Here is a 19,693-nt window from a genome sequence, read left to right as displayed (position 1 = left end):
AGCTCATCACTCCAGTGAGAGCAGCATGAAGTCTTCCCGATTGTTGTGATATGTGGATGTTGGGTGGTTTGCCACTGAAGTGTAGACCAGTGGTTCTCAAGGTATGGTCCAGGGACTCTCAGCGCTCTGTGATGCGACTCCTGGGAAGTCCTCAGAAAAATGAAGAATACAATCTTTACAAGACTGACATTGCACTTTTTACCACTTTTATCTCTTCTAAGAGCAATGTCGATTACAGGAGGTCATCTTCAAATCTTCTCATATTTCAACCCTTGGCGCAAAATGATATCAAAACTAACCAAAATATGTGCAATGGTGTTTCCATATTATAAAAAGTGTTTGAGACTTTGTGGTGTGTATTCTATGGAGGACTATATTGAGCATGGCTAGAAGGTTTTCTTCCAGTTCCTCAGGTAAAAGTGGTTGAAGCAAAGTTTACAACTCTTTCTTTCTGTGGTGTGTCACACTTTGACAGCATTTGGTGGTCTGTCACTCCAGTGTAGGTTATGATTTTGAATGGATTTAATGAGAGCTGAGGCGAGGGGTACACTACCAGAAAAAAGTGTTAGGAGAAAAGTTGGCCACTTCTTTTCCACCAGTAGGATATAATAACTATCATATGATGTTCATAGTGCATTTTAGGGTGATACTTGATCAGTGGCTTTAGCCTGTAATTTTAGGAGAACTATAGCAAGAACAGAGCAAACCTGTTGTTTAAATCTCTAAGGAAACTCCAGGGAAAATTCACCCTTCGGGTAAATTGCAGGCTGTAGATTGCAGACTGTGGCGAGCGAGCCGAGACGGAGAGTTATCACAGCACACATTTGATGGGCAAGTACAGCCGTTTTATTCACTTTCTTAAGGCTCCATGTAGGTAGTTTTTAACGATGTTTTGCTGCCGTGCATATTGTGCCCAGGAATCAGCAGAACACGCTCTGATCTAATTAAAAGAAGAATCATTAGATAGCACTAGTAAGTATATCTTGGAGCTGTACAGGAGAGTGACAAATTAAAGGACAAACTAACATTAAGGGTCTTAGTAAGGTGTTGGGCCTCAGTGCACCTTGGCATAGATTCTACAGGTCTCTAGAACTTTAGTGGAGGAGTTGAACACCGTTTTTCCAAAAGAAATTACCACATTTGGTTTTTGATGATGGTGGTGTGGAACACTGTGCCCTTCCCTGAACAGCTATTGTCCAATCCTAGCTTGGCAACCGTAACTTGGCACAGCAGATCTGTCAAGCTGCAGATTTCTTAACATGGTAAAGTGGTGTTCATGGAACTGTAGTAAGAGGGAAACTCCACATCTAAATAGTTTGAAGGGTCGTAACTTTATTATTGCAATTCCACAACCAAAAAGATTAGCAGAATTTTATGAAATGCATTACGCAGGATATTTCTTTGCTCTAACCAAGATGCTAATGTTAGCATGCCCTGCTAACTAGTGTAGCTTGGCCACGGGACCCACCGACATCCCTTCCTCCCTCTGCTTCTCTGGCAGAGTGCCAGGGGCACGAAAAAACCCAATGAAAAATTGTCCACACTTCCACACCCAGGCGTGTGTGGACATAGGGAGAAAGCAGTGGCCAAGGGAATCACCGACCTCCCTTCCTCCTCATTAGCTACGTTAATTATTTTGTGGGGTTATGTTACTTTAGAAAAAGCCCCATTCAGGACCAACACATCCACTGTGTGGGAGCCAAGATTGCTACTAGTTTAGTCCTCACCCTCAAAGCCTTTTTTCCTTTAAAAGTGAAACGTACTGGTCGAATGATGAACAATAAATTGTGAATGGAAAGAAGGCAGGCATTTTATCTGTCAATAAAACACATAAGAGTAAATTGCTTTCACTCCTTCATTAGGTAGTGGGAATACAGATGAGAGTAAATTACACTAGAGTAAATGAGTGACATAGATACAAACAGTGAGAGAAACAGAGACGGATCAGTTGTCTGCTTTGATGTAAGACTTAAAAGCACGGTCCCTGTGGTCCTGAGAGCATCAAATTTGGGTGAATGCTGCTTCAAATCAGTTTATGAAATCCTCCAAGTGATGTTGACAGATCAAAATGCTGTCGGTTCCCCTGTTTATGTCTCAAATGTTTATTGAAAACACATCATGTTGGATGTTGACAAATATTTACAGACTGACGGGGCTAAAGACACGGATATAATCCGTTTGAGAGAGTATCAGTTGAGATCTTTCTATTTTTATCGCTCTCTGTTGATCCTTTACTCATGTCTTTACCTCCGTTGCTTTTTCTGCATTGTTTGTGTGCTGCTGTAGAGATGACAGCTCTGTGTATGTCTGGGCTGCTGTCTATCCGTCCATCTCTGTCTCTGTGCGTGTTTGGAGCTGGCTCGCCCAGGGCTGGATGCTGTGGCAGTCAGCACATAGATGTTTACTGTAGTGTCAGATCAGTGTGTGTGTGTGTGTGTGTGTGTGTGTGTGTGTGTGTGTGTGTGTGTACGCCTAGGCGTGCGTGTGTGCCACAGTAAAGGGAAAAGCAGTCTTCAGCAGTGTGTGTATTTGTGTTCTGGGAGTCAGCAGATAGTGCCCTCTATATGTGTGTATGGCAGGGCTGCATGCTGTGACAGCAGTCAGTCAGTTGTTTACTCTCCGGCTCTGCAGATGTGAACAGAACCAAGAAGATGAAGAGATGGGAGAGCAAAAACAAAAAAAAAAGGAGGATGAAGAAGAGGGCTGAGGAGGGGAGAGGAAAGAGTGACCAAAGAGGGAGAGTTCATAGTGTGTGTGTGTGTGTGTGTGTGTGTGTGTGTGTGTACTATAATTGTGAAACAAGCTACATAGTGGGAGAAATAGACGGAGAGACAGAAAATAGCAGACAAACGGGACAAGGAAGTGAGAACAGCGACAGAATAATGATAGGGGTCCTAATAGAGATGCACAACACTCCCTGCCACTGCAAACACATGCACATAGATATATACACATGCGCACACACACACACACACACACACACACACACACACACACACACACAGACATATCTATAGATAGTGACACAGATGGATGTCTTGAGACACACTTACACACACAGAGCCACAGGGAATTTCTAGGTGATTATTTTGTGATTGCAGTGTAATGATTGCAGCTTACAAGGCACTCTGCATACTGATACCAAATGTCCATATTAATTGGTGTTTAATCATTTAGTGATGATTCTTGACAATGTGTGTTTGCGCGAGTGAGTGTGTGCATGCATATTAATCACCAAAAAGTTTCACAATAGGTGCTCAGATCTTTTTAGCATGAGTCAGGGGTTACAGAGTGTGTATGCAAGGGTGCTAGTGCTAGTTACAGGACCTGTTTAATTCCGCCCAGTCATGCCTCTCTGTACTGGTCTTGTGCCTTTTCTTATTTAACACACTGAGAAAGTTAAATATTTACTCCTCCAATAGTCTTTGAAATGGAATATGTCCTACTTATGTTTGCTGCTCCACAGCTGCTGTGTTGCTCCACTCCCAGAAGGAGTTATGTAGAAAATTCTGCACAACTAATTTTTCAGCCACACAGCAGTCAGCAAAATATTTTTGTTTCAAAAGGACTGCTTTAGGGAGAACTGGAAATAACTTTAGATTTGAGGTTACAGCAATGAATGGATGCTAGTGTTTGAGACACTAACCTCCAAATAGTCGCTGAACTATATGATCGTCACACCACTTTCTGTATTGGCACTGAATATTGGCATTGAACTGAACACAATGTCACTGACTGTGAAAGCATGCATGTTGGGATAGACCGTTTTCACAGGGACACTGGGATACCTAATGAAACATCTTTGTTCATGTTATTAATTCCACCTGTGCTCGTCCTGCTTTGACAAGTCAAAAATGTGTGCTGTGAAAAAGGTCTGTTGACCACTGACTAGACCCCTCCAATGGGTGAATGTAGCCGATGAAAATGTGGGTGTTAGTCAAGTCTTAAAACATTAGTCTGACATTGATTACGACATGGGCTTTGATTTCTTGCATTGTAGAATTGTAGAATGTAGAATTCTCCTCTTTATGGCAGGAAACATATGCAAAGAGTATGGTTTTAGATGGAGAATGAGGATTTTATGAGGATGATTTTAAAATGAAAATGACTTCATAGTGCAAAGGCTCGTGGATTTTGCTTTCCGTTCAAGTTTATTGTTGGAAAAGCTACTGACAGCACAGCCGAGAAAGCATAGTTTTGGTGATTTGCAGGTGTAAACATGTCAGGCATCTTCTGGATGGATTGCCATAAAAATCTGGTACAGACCTTCATGTTCCTCTCAGAATGAATTGTAATAACTGTGGTGATCAACTTTTATCTAGCGCCATCATCAGGTTAGAATTGTAATTTCTCCAACACTTTGGTTTAATACCAAAAACATGCAAAACTACATTTCCATCAGCCTCAGCTGTACTTTGTTTGGCATTAATTAGCAAATGTTAGCATGATAACACACTAAACTTATATGACAATGGTAACATCATTATGTACTAAACATCAGTATGTTAGCATTGTCATTGTGAGCATGCTAACATGCTGACATTAACATTTGGCTCAAAGCACCGCTGTGCCTAAATACAGCCTCACAGAGCCACTAGCATTGCTGTATGGCTGTTGACGCTTAGTCTTGTTTAGCTGGATGACATAATTGTTATTGATTTGATGGAATTATTCAGGTCAGGATCTCCTGAACATATTTCTTGGCATCATTACCACATGGGTTTACAAGTTAAATGCCACTTTCCAGTAATCGTGGTTTGTTTATTTCTGTTTATATTGAATAAATCCATTGTTGAAGGAATGTTTCCCTAATGCAACCTTTTCCGTTTTCAGAGGATTCACTTCAGAAGTCTCATTATCCTGTGTTTATCCAGCAGAACAATTGTAAAACATTTTTTGCAGTTTGCTCAACCATGCCTACATCCTGAAATATATTCACCAGGACTTTTACGGCATAAGCAGCCTGTGTGTTGTCACCCCCAGCAATGGCTTTTCCAGTCATGCAGAACTAGCAACAGACATAGCTCAGTGAGCATGGGCCAAACATGTTTACTCATCATTAGTAAGTGTTCACAAACTGGGTGCATAATGCAACTTTTTTGCTTTTGTACACTAAGCTTACGTAGCCCAGTGATCAAAGGTTAATGAACAAATAATGCGAAGGTCAATGTGGGGGACATTTGTCAGGGAGCGGTTTCAAAGGTCATGCAGGAAGGTAGTGGTCCATTTGTAGTGGTAAAATGTGCATCATGCCACACCTTCCATCAAAGAGACTAGCAAAAGGAAATCTGTCTCTTTTCTGTCGCTCCATACATTCCTTGAAGTATTTTAAAAATGTTCCTTCTTTCTAACCGATAAGGTAGAGTACAAAATCAGAAGTAGACCAGTGTGTCTAGACCTGGTAGTGTTTCGTTTTATTGTTCAGTTAGTGCAAGCTCCACAAAACAGGTGCTCCATCCCAGGTCTTCCAGCTGAGGTCTGAGGTCTCCCGACTCACTATGCCACCCTGCTGTTGACCCTCGCCGTGGAAATTGTTGCATGTGGCGCTGACTCTTGCCACGCCAAGAGACTACAGCCTCCTATATCGAGCTGTGTTTGGAGCATATGGATCGCTGTACTATAAAACAAGAGGTGGCAGTGTGCTCATTGAAGACAAGGGGATCTTTTAAATCAAGTCACGGCCATTTCTCCTTCCAGTACCCTTCTTCACCTCCCCATGGAATCCATCTGGGATTAAAACTACCACATCTACATTCAGACACACTGCAGACAGAGGGAGAGAGGATGTGTGCGTGTAAGCATAAGAGGGAAGGGGACTTTGTGTCAATGACAGAGGCTGTGGATGAATCTGTAAGTGTGTATGTCAACCTGTAAGTGAAGGCGTGAGAGAGAGAGTATGTGTGTGTGTGTGTGTGTGTGTGTGTGGACTGAATTGACCGGCTCAGAACAGTCACCTCCCCCTGAAGCTCTGGAAGGCACTACCGAAGAAGGGAAGAAAATGAGCAGGAGAAAAGGGCTGAGAGAAGATAATTAAACGTTTATCTCCAGATTCGTTTAATTAGTTCTCTGGCTCTAAACTAATCTTCTGCCTTTTTGCTTAGCTTTGCCTCTTTAGTTCGCTTTCAGTCCACTCTTGCCCTCCACAATGGAGTCGGTCCTTGTCATTATCCAAGTCTTGCTACTGGCTTATGTTGTTTTATTCAGGCAAGAGGAATCATACTTTAATTGAAATACATTGTGACACATATTACATATAAAGTATGTCTATTTATAGGCATACATACAGCATTCATAGACCACAGTCATGTTGGAAAATCATTTCACTTGCGTTATAGAAATGATAGTATATATAATTATTCACAAGTTATTGAAATGAATTAGTAACTCTTCTACACAGTTGCAGCACCATTCTTACAATATAATGATCTTAGGAACTGAATTTGATTATACTACATTACAACAAGCATTAAAATAATATATAATAAGGTTGTAATTAAAGAACTTATTATGTTTTACATGCTGTATGGATTCTCAAATGTATCACACAGTGGTCACAGTGATTTTATTGAACACAAAGTTCTCTAACGCACACACAGCCTCACAAAAACACAGATGAATGCTCAAGAAGAAGCAGCACAAAGCACACAAACACACTCTCTCTAACTCAGACTCAACTGACAACGTATCCCCCTCGGGTCGGTTTAGCGCTCTGTTTCTTGTCCTTGATTACACTCCCCTCACAACTTAAGACTGATACTATTCATCACCACATACACAGACACACAGGGAGCGCAAACATCAACCCATCCATTTGTAACTAATTACACCAGCCTTGGTTTTCATCTCAATGTGAAGCTGTCTTTGTTGTCTTCATGAAAGGCCCCAAAGTCTCAGTTGCTTGTAGACTTGTTTATGCTGTTGGTTTGTGGTCTGCTCGTCCTTGTTAAATTGAGTTTAGGTATTTATAAAACCATTATCCTGTATGAATTACTGTTTCTTGGAATGAAACATGTATACATTATTTGCTTTCCTTGCCTTGCTGAAAATTGTTTGTGTGATTTTACTCTAAAATATAAATTATCTTGAAGAGGTCATTAAGATCTTTCTCAGTCTCCAGATTCTATTATAATCTGGCTGATGTTAGCCTTGTGTTGCCAATGTCTCACCTGGGTGGAATTGACAGTATCTATTAGGAGTTAACAGTCCTCTGTGGATGGCATTAGTATTGCCAGAGGAAGTCTAGAGATGGTAATTATTACCTGAGCAGCTTTGTGAATTTCATCCCATCCAGCTGAAATGGCCATTTGTAGCAATTTTCCCCAGCCTCCCCAATATAAAGTCCAACAGAAATTACCTACTGATTTTCAGAAAACTCTGCGGTTACCTGCAATGCTTTTTCAACCTCTAAAACCACCTCAGTATTTTCAGCCACGTCTCAGTGATAAGTAGTGGTAGGGAATTGAAGGAATAATTAGATTTGCCTCCTACAAAGCAGTTTTGCTGACATGCAGTACATTACATAGCAGATTTCAAAGCCCTGTAGCTAGAAACATAAATTTGTCTTGGCAAGTTAAAGTTAACGATGAGCAACAAAAGCTCACTTACAGTTTAAAGGCACGGTGTAACACATGCTACAGACTGTATATGCTTTTGGATGATGTTGGCCATGTTGCAATGTGCTTTAGTGCCTCTGCTGTACCTTGCTCTGTGCTATCAATTAGATGTATAGTGTCCATTTCAGGTCCAGAGATTTTTTCTTGACAGAGGTGAGAACTCCTCATATTCCCTTATGACAGAGCAAGAGAGGATGCTGGGCAGACAGACGTACAGATAGAGGGAGAGAAACAGGGTATTGGTGTGTGTGTGTATATGTACACACACACTATGTATATGTGTGTGCCCTCTATTTTCTGTCCCTATTTGGCCTCTTCGAGTCCACCAAAAGATCGGGGAGAGAAGAAGCTCAGCCAGTTGCTGCTAAGCCCCAAAAGTAATTTCAGCAACATTACTGCACCATTCGGTACACATAGGTGTGTGTTTGTGTGTGTGTGTGCGTGGCAAGGCGTATGTGTGTTTTCACTGTGATTTTATGGATGCATGTTTGTTTATGTGTGTATATAAGTGAGTTTATGTGTGTTTACGCGAGAGGGTGTGTGTTTTGTGTCTGTGTGCTGTTTCGATGTGAGAGCGTGTTTTGTGTTTTCAGGGAGGAGGAATCTGCCTGCACAACTTAAAAGCACTTTTCAAGCCTCTTCACCGTTCTGCTCCAGTAACTTAAGGTGTTTTCTCTTTCCTTCCTCATCTTTTTTTTTTTTCTCGATTTTTCATCTCTGTCTGCAGAAGTGCTCTGAGGTCACGGTTAAAATAAATGACAAGAACCACTGTTGGCTGGCACACTGCAAAAAATAATACTTGTGTGACTCTAAAACCTCAAGGTACTTTGAGAGTTCCATCCCAGAGCTCCAACCCAAAACCAACCAACCAACTGTACTGTATTCATGTCACCACAGACATGCACATAGTACATTGGTATAAAACTGAAAGAATAAAACTGGTGTTAAGTGCTTTTCCACTGTAGAAAGTGTAGACGTCACCAAATATTTTAGCTTGAAGGAATCACAGATAGAAAGAGAAAGAATGTACCTTGTAATGATGAAACAGCATACACACAGCATAAATAAAGATACAGGTACAGGGTATATGCAAACAGAGAGTAATTAAAGCTTACATTTATTTCAAATTTGTTTTAGTAAACTTCACTTCCTCTTATTTCAATGCAATCCTCTTTCAGTGCATCTGTTTAAAAGTTTCACTATAATACAAACTGTCACTTGGATGATTTTTGGAAAAGGCTTAGCGTAGCTTAGTGGCTTTAAGCTGGAAGCGTCATTTGTAGGAAATTAGATTTACAGTCGGCGATCAAAGCAGAATTTAACTTTGATGTTGTCAGCCTCTCATGATCACATCAAAACCATTGTATGTTGAAGCAAAAATGCTGAGAAAATTAGAATTCTTATTTCTGCTCAGCAAACGGATGGAGGAACACAAGCCATGAAACCAATTGTAATAATGAGCATTGAATACGCTACAAACAGAGAAAAGTGTGATATTGTCATATTGGAGCACTTTCAAACATACTGCAATAGAGAGGAAGGAAACCTGATGCTGTTGTTTCTTTGTACATTTCTTCACGTAAAATTAAATTAAACCAATCAGAAACCAGTCTTGGATAATAATAACTTAATAATAATAAATAATAAATGCCCACTCTTTAATCCAAATTTGAGCAGAAGGCATGTCTCACTGAAATTCAACATCCAGAAACTCAATGTGAAAGCTGCAAAATACTTATTTGTAGTAATGTACAAAGATCTGTGACACAGTGAGTAAAAAAATTGGTGCGCTAGAAAGATGCCTGCAAGGCAGTCAGGCATGTAAGCAACCATAACCTCTCATTTTTCATTATTATTATTTGGGGTAGATACCTCACCTTAATTTAATCCCATTAAGTACTGTATATGCAGTGTTCTAATGTAGCTTAACCACTCTGAAAAATGGTATGTGTTAAAAAGGAGGATTTTTAATGTTACTTACAGTAACAACAGGAACAGTAATGCTGTAAGTAATTTTAGTCAACCATTCAAAACAGAATAAATAGCTGAATTCATCTGCACATGTGCACTACCATGGCTTTGAAAAGTGGAGGCAGCACTTGGAATTATAGTAAAGGGAACATCATTAATTACATTTCCTAAACTCAGGTCAGTTGGAACAGCTAGACCTGGTGTACCCTAGTCCAGTTGCTCTCTCAAGACTATTTGTATTCAAGTCTGTGTTTTCTTTTAAATGCTTTGATCCATGTCATGGTTTGAGTAGGATTGTCACAGGTCAGTTTTGGTTTGGGTACATCTTGTTTGACCCATGAAACTGACTAACTGCTACAGGAAAGATAATCTTTAACTTCTGGTGACAAATCAGTCTTTCTTTGCACAAATCAACCAACAGCAGTTTGTTTAGAATAAATGTCAGAAAAACTGGCACTAGTTCTGGATTGCAATTACAAGGATTGACACTACTTGAGAAGAATTCAAACTGAACTACAGTCCTAGGCTAGACTTTGAGGAGGAATTTCCTTCTGCCTGTCTAGTAGTAGAACATTGCTGAGATACGGTATGGCTAGTCTCTCTTCATCTGGACCAGATCAGGCATGATACACAGGGCCTCACACACACAGACAAATGAGTCTCGCTGTCTTCCACCTGGCAGGACCATCGACTGGAACGCTGATGAACTTACTATGGATGTCTTTTGTTACTCTCTGCCTTGCTGCTAATAAATCAAACTTAGATAACTACACATGCATGTGCACAGACAACTACTCACATCGTCTTCTCTCTTCTTCTCAGTTACAAATACACGCTCTTCCACACACACACACACACACACACACACACACACACACACACACACACACACACACACACTTAGCCCAACAGGCTGATGGATGGTGAGCTGACAAAAGCTGATTAGCTTGGAGTGAATGGGGCAGAATTACATTGTTGCTTCGACAACGATCTATGTCGGATTGCTGGAATGCCGGGATTCGGGAAGAGTAATCGATGCTCTCCATCTGTCTCTTTGTCTGTCTATTTCTCTCAACCAATCTCAACTATTAGCCTATTGGGCTACAATTTGCACAATGTTCTAGACATGCCCCTGTACTTTTGTTCTTACCGTATAATTCCCTTTTCCTCTTTTTATGTCACAGTTCACCCTTTCGCCTTTCACTTTTTCACACCCACCCGTCTCTCCTGACCTCTCTGTTCTCCTTCTCGACTATCCCAGCCTATGTGTCATCCATCTGTATTTGTTCCCGGACTTTAAATGCCTAAAAAAATCTTATTCTCACACAGGCATTCATGTGAGTTTTCTAAAACAGAATTTCTTGGTTCTGCAAGGCTTCTTCAGCACATTAAAGACTGTGGAAAAAACCCTCAGACCCACAGACCCCAAAGTTAAAGGTTTTCACAGCTCTTCAACTCAACTGTTCTTTAAATTGAAATCAGATTTGAATTTTATCATTGATGTTTATTATATTATCCCTAAGACATTTTCTTAGAGAACATACAGAGAGGAAATGGAAGAAGATATATGATAAAACACTGAGCTTAAATCACATCTGAGGCCAGACGGTATTTGTTTCCCCTGTGGGCCTCCAGCCTTTGTTTGCATCTTTGAAAACTTCTTTCTACCCCGTATACCCCTTAAAGTTCAACAGTCAACAAGAATTCAGTGCGAGGATGTTGATGTCTGGCCCAGACGGAATAATTAAGTGCAGCAAGATGTAAATTCATATTGACTGTAAGGCTAGAAAAAAAAAACCCCACACAGCAATCTGAAAGTTAAAACAGAGGGAGAGACCTACAGTATACTGTTTGAATGCAGAATGACAGAGACTGATAGATGCATGAAGTGCACTGACATACATTTTCCCACAATTTCCTCAAGGAAAACTGAGTGCTCTTCATCTAATGCAATCCATACACCATACATTCTCAGAATGTTTTAACTCAATCTCAGTTGTACAAAGAAAAGTCAGTTGAGTCTGACCTATCAAAGTCCCGTGCTTTTCTTACATTGGCTGCCGTCATATTTACATCTAAATGACTGCTGATGGTGACAGAGGTAGCTCAGACCCAATTATGCGATGGAGTTGGCAGTGGAACCTGGCAAATGATGGGTAATGGCTGAGGGTTGGAGGCATTTCCAACACTCTCCACTGTAACAAACGTGGCTGTATCTCCATAGTTTGACTCTGACAGAGTAATTTATTCCCACTCCGCCAGCACGGAACCACAGATTTAAAAGTTTCACCACTTACCCAAGCCTTCCCCATTTTTCACTCCAGAATGAAACTGTTATTATTCAAAAGAGAAATGTGAATTTATGCAGGCTTAGACATGGCCTTATATCTTAACTTGCTTTTTCTTCTTTCCCTCCCTTTGTATTCTCCCTTTTCCCCCTATTTGCTGCTTTTGTGTTTTTCATTATGTGGTTCTGGTGCTGCAATGTGTGTGTTTCATTTGTCCTGGGTAAGCACTGCCTGCCTGTTTCTGCATCTCTTTTTTCTGTCTGTCTCTCTTTAATGAGGGTTCAGACGCCATGAAGGTGGCATTAATTAGTTCATATTGATCTGTGATTCAAGTGATAGACGCCGGCATTGGGTTCATGTAAATTTGATTTAGGCTTTCAAACTCAACAGAGTTAATTCACAAGGAAGACAGGTTCAATGCCTGGTATACCAGGTTTCAAGATTAAAAAAAATTCATAAATATATGATAAATAATCTTAAAATATTTTGAATTCTGGCAGTTTTGACGTGGTAAGGTATTTCAAAGAGATCAAAAGTCACATGCACTTCATGAATCCAACCGTTCCTTGTCCATTATGCAGCGCTTTCAACGTGAGCGACAGGAATACGTAGAAATGGCTTTCGACAAAAGTTCAGCTTAAAATGGCGAGGGCGCTGCATCGCTCACGGCCAGTTAGGACATTCCAATAGAAAACACTGCAATCAAACTGATTTTGTCGCTAACACTCGCGTTGCATTGAGTTAGGACACGGTGTAAGAGGTTTTGCGCGCTATAACAAAGTCACACTACTTCAGACTTTACTTCTTTGTGGCAGTCGTCACATGGCAACAAGAGATCACATGTCAGGAAAACATAAAGGTAGTTTGTATTAAGTATTTGACCAATCGACCAGTGAGGGAATTTTTCTGATCAAGAAAAATCCCTGAAAAAGGTGAACACTATGAGAAGAGATAATAAAAAAAGACACCATGAAGGAATGAAAGAAGAGACATTATAGAAAAGGGTAACAGAAGGAGAGAAAATAAAGTATGAGGGTGAGAGAAATGCAGAGAGCAAAGGTGAGGGGAGATAAAAAAGGTAAAGACAGTGTTCAATTTTAATTTTTTTTACTTACTAACATGCATCCTTGCGCACGCACACCGAATTGTGCATCCCATGCACAAGTTTAAGGAAGCACACACTCATATCTATCACATGCTCTTTCTGTGTCACACTGACACACGCACCTATTTCATTGCCATATTCAGCATTATCACTTCAACATTACAGGTCATGAAAATCTCACCACGGGCTGCTAAGCACACTGTACCTCACTCACAGCTAATACATGTACATATACAGTACTTTACCATTTAAATACTGTTAAAAATTTGAACAGAGGTGAAACAGAGGTGAACATAAATATTGCAGACCTATATAGCCCTAAGCCATCCCCCTTCTTTCTTCATCATATTCAATCTTCACATTCTGAAAAACTCATGCCAGATGTATATGCAAAAGTGTATATTTATGCAGAAGGCATTTACTTATCAACCCTGTTAGGTGGAAGCGAGGGCAGACAAGTGGCAAGTAATGTATAACTTGTTAACTCATTACAAATTGTATAATGGCTTGATTTACTGAATGACTGCTTTATTTAAAGGAGAGAGCAATGCAGATTTTCAGTCATTAACATTCTAAATAGGTTCAGGTTGCTGCATTTGCCAACAGCTGACAGGAAGTAAAACTTGGGCCTAAATTATTTCCTGGCGACACAATCCCAATTAAATCGGTCCATTCAGTTACTCACATTGTGTTCACAAGCTGGTGGAAGGTTCCAAACATCTGGGACTTCCATGTTGGATGCCAAACCTGGAAGACAAATGATAAACAAACACTGGCGTCCTGCAGCTTCAAGTAATTTAAAGCAACATTCTACTCAAACTCTTTTGATACACACACCTTCTGTAGGCTCAAGTGTTTCAACAGTTTCCAGCCATTTAATGCTTAGATTTTACATCTGGCGGCCTTCCAGAATTATAGAACCGTTAACTTAACATACTTTGAACTGCTAGCTTATCTTAGCACGACTAAAGTAGTTGCAGCACAGGCAGTGGAGAGTGGCAGAATGTAAATTACTAGCTTACTAGTATGTTACCTTGTAGTTCAGAGGTGTGGTGTACCAGGCAACGTCATAGATTCTTTGCAGATCTTTTTGTGATCTGGACGACAGAATTACTGGATATTCTCTGGAAAAGGGAAACTAACCTATGTTGCAATTAACACTATAGACCAGGATCAATTGATTGTGTAATAAAGTGACTGTACACATCATTTGCTAACTCAAAAAAAGTTTGTTTTGCTACAGTTGACAGGCATGAAGGTTGATTTACTTCTTTAAAAAGCTATTTCATTTCACCTTTGAATGCAATTATTGTGACATTCTGAGTAACCATAAATAAGGTGTTGATACTATGGTCTGCAAAAAAGCCATTTGGTCAACATTTGCGGGACATCAATCAATATCAGCAGCAAACTGCCCTCTTGTTGCCATAGTGATTTTCTTCATACAATCCAAACAGTGAGGGGAAGCATGCTCTGGCTTGTTCACTACTTGTTTATTGCAAAAAAAAAACCGTAGACACATCAGTGCATTCGGATACATCTGTTTGCTATGTTTCAACGGCTGTGCTGTCTTTGCTGCCATTGTCAGAGGAAAACATTGAGATCTTGTAACTTTTGTGGTCAGCTTGTTTTTGCAGGTGCACATCATTTTTTTGTTCACCATATATCACCACAGTTTGAAATGACGGTGGGACAGAGTGTGTTGGGAGCTCCCAGTCTAATTTAATTCTTTAGATCCCTGACTCATTATACACATTGTATTGAATATTCTATATGCTGAGAGAGGATGTAGGCATAACAGTTTTTCCCCTATTCAAACTTTATTTCGCCTTTCATTCTTTTTGTATTTTACTTTTCAGTTCTTATTTATGTGTGAATTTATCTTGCTGTCTCTCTCTCTCTCTCTCTCTCTCTCTCTCTCTCTCTCTCTCACACACACACACACACACATACAAAACTGCTATCCTTTGATGTGAAATTTTGAGGTTAATACCTTAATTTATGCAGGAATTTAATTAAAGGAATACATGATTCATGTTTTTATTCTTCTTTCAAGTAATTTCTATGCACAAAATACAGGAGCTGGTATGGATACTGAGGCTGCAGGGCCTTCTCATTTCAACTGTGGATACATTTATTTTCTGGTATATATCAGGTTTTATTTATTGGACAGATGGGTAACCAAAGCACATAAACACAGACAGACATCCAGTAAAATATCTAGTTCAAATGAAAGAGGTGGGCATTACTCATGCATTGATTTTTAAATCCATCCCTCTCAAATTATTTATTTAGTCGTTTGGTTGAATTCATTACTTGAATGTGTTTTTTGGATTTGGCTGCTGTGTTGCTATGGCAGCAGAGACAGGGAGGTGGAGGAATGCAGGCAGGGAAGCAAGGACGGGGTGGCAGAGTTTCTGTTTGTGGAGGAGAAAGTTTATGATGTCAGATTTGATGTCCAGCAGAGTATTCCTTGTAGCTTCCAGGGAGGTTTCTTCTCATTTTACTTCCCACACACAGATGCATGCTGTCAGTGTGGTCTGTGTGTGTTTGAGTGTATACCCAATTTGAATTTCTATACCTTAGACATTTTGGCCAATGCAAATTTTGTTTAGGGTTAAGGTTGGGTTTCAGGCTAATGTTTAAATTAGAAGTAAATGTTTATAAGGGTTATGGTTATAGTGCAGTTTGGGTGCCCAAGAATAACAAAAGGTCCTCACAAGCATGGAAAACTAGCATGGAAAACAAAAAAACTGGTGTGCACCTGTTCTTCCGGAAGGCTCCGACCCTATTCTAAATTCATGAGGTATAAAATACAAGGAAATGTGCTGCTCAACAAGCAGTGTTTTGATGCTTGTGTTACCTCCAAGTGTGTGTGTGTGTGTGTGTGTGTGTGTGTGTGTGTGTGGTGGTCGATGCTGGACTCACAATGCACATGCCTCCGGCTGTTCTTACAGCACAGCAGAATGCAGGAAGCTTTCAATGAAAGAGAAAAATATATGGCTTTGTCTCTCTCTGCAGTCCTACTTTTTGTTTGTCTCACACTCAGTTCTGTTTCTGCAAGTCGTTCTCTCCTGCAGTCAGTCTGTGTCTGATCTGTCTCTCGATCTCTCCTTCATTCTCTGCACACACACACATCGATACAAGCATCTTAATCTAATGATGTATTAGTAGTCTATTATGAGAGATGATGAGATCTCATCTCAGCAGGTCACATTATTAACTGTCCTCTGTGGAGTACCTCAGGCAATTTACGTGTGTGTTTGTATCTTGAACAGTGACTGTGTGTGTTGTACTGCAGGTACATGTATGTATCTGTATATATAAATAGCATCTTAGCCTGTAGATTATCCTGATTACAATTCACAATTGAAAATTTTGTGTTTTGACAAACCAAGAGCCTTAAACCAATTAGTGTTTTCGCTGTTTTCCCTTGAGATCACACCTACAGTTTGTATGGGCACAGCTTTAGAGTTTGTGTTTAGTTTTGAACTTGTAATCGTATTATAACCCATGGGATATGGATGACTTGCTTGTTTTGAAACCCTTGAATGTTTCCTACTCAAACTTGTTTTCTGAGCCTGAAAGCCTGAAAGATGAAAAAGATGAAAATGACAGAATGAGACAGATGCAAGGCAACGCTGTGGTCATGCATATTTGTGCACATGAACGTTTCAGTGTGTGTGTGGCACACTTGAAAGGGTGTTTGAATGTGTATATATTTGTGTCTCCCCGTGCATATTTTGATGTCCTGATTAGCAGTGTTTATATTTAGATCATATTAATCTGCTCAAAGTCTGAATTCCCTAAGGCGCTGTCAGACACACACACACACACACACACACACACACACACACACACACACACACACACACACACACACACAGACAGACAGAGCCATCCCCTCATCCTACTCATCAACTTTAGGACATAGTGAAGGAGAGGGTGCATAGAAGTAGAGAAGGAATAAGAGCGATAAAGCCAAATTAAGCTTTTTAAAGACCTACAGAGTGAGCACAAACACATTTGAGGAGTATACAGAGCAAGTCAAGATTATTATTATTATTTTTATTTTTTTAAGCATAGATTTGTTAGTGTGAAATTTGTTCATGTCCAATCCTGATTTTGTGCATTTTGTGCTAATTTACCATTTCCTCCAGATGTTTTGGCAGATTCCAAGCACTTGAGATCATAAAAGCATACTTACTGATACTTTTCGGCTAACAGGCAGATATCTGGTGTATTAGGGGCATATCTTTTTCATAAAGTCCTATAATTGGAAAAGCAGATGGAGGCACTGCAGCCTCTAGGAAATGGGTGACACTTACCTTTAGGTGAAATTTAATGGATTTTTCTTAGAGTTTTCATTGAAGGAACGCAAAAAAACTGGCAATGCTGAGAGCAGAAGATAGCTAGCAAAGGAAGCCCAGCGTAGCTCGAACTAACAAACCAAACATTCATGTTCCTCTTCTTTGTCTCTTTCTCTCTCTGAAAAACCTAGTCAGTGCTTGCATATCTGTCTTTACACTCGTCAGATTTGTCTTCTGCTCTCTGAGTAGTTGTTAATAAACTGCGATAAACTGAGAGGTCATCTGTGAGCCTATAAGCTCACTCTGCTGATGGCTGTATCTCCCGATATGTGTGTGTGTTTCTTTGTTAGTGTGTGTCATTCCTCCTTTTGTGCAAGTGTCTTTGCATGTAAATGTCAATATGTGCGAGCGACGATGTGCACACAGGCCTGTGTGCGCGCGCTTACTGCATGTGCGTAGCAAATCCCTGCAGTGTGATGGCCTTAAGCCCTATGTTCCCTCCGAATCACTCTCAAGAGACAAATCCAGAGGCTTAGGCAAATTACACACACTTACACCTGCACCTACAACACACACACACACACACACACACACACACACACACACACACACACACACACACACACACACACACACACAAGCTTTCATACTCCCATATCTTCTCTGTCACTTTCTCCTTTGCTGCATCTTACACAGCCTTCTCTGCAGCAGCCTTCTCCTCTCCTTTCCTCTCCACACACCACACACTCTCTTTCTTTTTCTCTCTGCCTTTCTCCCTCTATTCCTTCAAGATGTTATTTCTCTCTGTTTACCCCACACACACTCTCTCTCTGTTGAGGCACTCCCTCTTCGCTCTCTGTCTGTTCCACCAGTTTGCAGTCATAGATTCACCGAGGCGTAAAGGCAGAATGGCCTCCTCATGGAATGGAAAGGTCGATGATTTCGGAAACACCACGCTGAGCGCTAAAACACACATGCACACACACACACACACACACAGAAAACATGTAGACCCTGCCAAAGCTTTTCTGGCTTATTGTATTATACTTCCTCCCCTATGGTGGGAATGACCATATGTCTTCATGTGGCTACACTCGTGGGTGTGTGCGTCTGCGTGCGTTTGCATGTGTGCTGCGTGCGTATGTGTGTTCCTCGCCACCCTGCAATGTGTTATATCCCAGTGTGTGCATGTGTCCGTTCAAGCAGGGTGGGAGGCTGCTGGCAGGTTTTGGTGGAAGGATTGTAAACTGTAGACATACGAGTGAAACGTATTCTTGCCTGGAGCTTGGCTACTCTGCCTTTGACTGGCTTTTTCAAAATAAAATATCCACTATTTAAAAAATGTAACAGCTTTTTAAGATATCTGGTATGAATGTAATTCTGACTATCACTTTATTCTGCTAAGGCAAAAGATGAGTTATTAATATGGAAATTCTGTTAGATAATTTAGGTTTACAAAATAGCACAATTTTATAGGACGTAATTAGAGAAATATTGAGCACTTAACATCACTGTAGGTAATTATTGTTTTTCACAATGGATGTTTCAGAATGAGCCCCTTCAACAACCATCCTTCAACTAATTAAACTGCCTGCTTTTGAATGAGCTTAATTGGTAGTGCAGCTGTCTGTCCAACTGCCAGGCACAGACAACTAGATGATCACTCTGACTGGAAGCCATAGGGATGTAAAGCAGAGGATCATTATCCCGCTCCGTATATTACTATTCGCCAGGTTCGCACAGATGGCTGTTGGTGTTGGATTTTCTCTTTTTTTATAACGAACGGAGCAACAAAGTCAAAATTTCTGAATCTTCTTCATTAACAACTGAACCATGGATTATTAAAATCATTTTTTCTAGTGATGTTTGTTCTCTAAGTTTTATTTAAAATAGGAAGGCATGCTGAATATGTTTTTTGCTTGAGCCATGATTCACGGCTTCAGATGACTTATTTTGGGTGTTTTATTGGGTGCATGAATGGGCATACCTTTTTTAGATTGATATTGCCTTATGTATCCTTCTATCATACATATTCTACCCTCATACTTGTGGGTCTGTGCAGGAAAAGTGAACTGATGTCTAATATATCTCCATTTAAAAAGCAGACTCTACAATAACAAAGATTGTGCTGTATTCCTTACTGCTGTAATGACCCAGTTCCTCTGTAGGGATCCTCCAAGTTTCATCTTATCATAAATACAACAAACAAGACTTGAATCCACAATACAATGAGCACATGGTCCGCACCCACAGCCCAATTAATCACCAGAGCAGCCATGGCATACAAATGGAGCTGGTCTGATCTATTACCAGGGGATTTTGGAGTAGGATGTGATATCACAACACCTGTGGTTTGCCTTCTGATGCTACTGTGGGCTGCTGCAGCATTTTGTCTTACTAAACCTA

General features: G+C 40.3%; 1 protein-coding gene across 18 annotated transcripts in view; it reads left to right on the top strand.

The window, feature by feature from the left end:
- Nucleotides 1-19,693, top strand: part of grm8a (glutamate receptor, metabotropic 8a) — a 308,026-nt gene that overhangs the window by 92,167 nt on the left and 196,166 nt on the right. The gene's annotated exons all lie outside the window — the stretch shown is intronic.

This window comes from Siniperca chuatsi, linkage group LG23 (genome assembly GCF_020085105.1).
Source record: "Siniperca chuatsi isolate FFG_IHB_CAS linkage group LG23, ASM2008510v1, whole genome shotgun sequence".
Classification (NCBI taxonomy): domain Eukaryota; kingdom Metazoa; phylum Chordata; class Actinopteri; order Centrarchiformes; family Sinipercidae; genus Siniperca; species Siniperca chuatsi.
The sequence above is the reverse complement of the archived record's forward strand: the minus strand, read 5'-3'. Positions and strand labels throughout refer to the sequence as shown.